Source organism: Dioscorea cayenensis, chromosome 1 (genome assembly GCF_009730915.1).
Source record: "Dioscorea cayenensis subsp. rotundata cultivar TDr96_F1 chromosome 1, TDr96_F1_v2_PseudoChromosome.rev07_lg8_w22 25.fasta, whole genome shotgun sequence".
Lineage (NCBI taxonomy): Eukaryota > Viridiplantae > Streptophyta > Magnoliopsida > Dioscoreales > Dioscoreaceae > Dioscorea > Dioscorea cayenensis.
Genome location: NC_052471.1, coordinates 5,844,293 through 5,845,109, shown reverse-complemented (window position 1 = coordinate 5,845,109; position 817 = coordinate 5,844,293). Strand labels below are relative to the sequence as shown.

Below are 817 nucleotides of genomic sequence, written 5' to 3'. Positions count from 1 at the left end.
GCACTTATCAGAGCATGTCCTCCCCCACACCCAGTGCAACTCATCACTGCTTTCCCTCTAGAAAAAGTTAGAGTGTCTAACTTCTTGCTCAATGATTCAACTTGGGCCGCTAATGATATAACTGCATTAATCTCATGAAGTCCGGCTACCTTCTTTCTATCTCGTGTGTTCCACTAATAACTGTTCATATCCATTTCTTTAATAAGATGTGGGGCTTTTTTGGGGATCTTGCTTTCTAAGATACCTCCTACTATAGCATCAAGTAATTGCTTTATACTTGGGTTCAAAACATTATAGAAGGTTTGGATGATCATACACTCGGGGAACCCATGCTGAGGATATTTCCGCAGGAGATCCTTGAACCTATCCCATGTCTCAAAAAGAGACTCCAATTCCATTTGCAGAAAAGAAGATATCTCATTCGTAAGCTTTATAGATTTTTCAGGAGGAAAATATCGGGCAAGAAAAGCTTCTGTCATTTCCTCCCATGTAGTAATCGATGCTCTAGGTAATGAATGTAGCCATTGCTTTGCTCTCCCTTTCAAGGAAAATGGGAAGGCCCTCAACTTGATATTATCATCCCTAACACTATTAATCTTGAGCATGTCGCACACTTCCAAGAAGTTCTTAATGTGATTATTTGGATCCTCATTGATCAAATCATTGAACTGTTCTGACTGCTATAACATCTGGATGAAGCCTGGCTTGAGCTCAAAACTTTGAGCTTTGATCGGTGGCCACACAATACTAGATTATGTGCCAATAACTGTGGGTTTGGCATAATCTAATAGTGCGCTCTGCTGCTTATGTTATTCTG

General features: G+C 40.3%; 1 non-coding gene across 1 annotated transcript; it reads left to right on the top strand.

Annotated features, from left to right (window-relative positions):
• Window positions 1-324: 324 nt before the first annotated feature.
• Window positions 325-431, top strand: LOC120266061. The gene has a single exon (XR_005537909.1). It is a non-coding gene; the product is annotated as a small nucleolar RNA R71 (small nucleolar RNA).
• The last annotated feature ends 386 nt before the right edge of the window (window positions 432-817 follow it).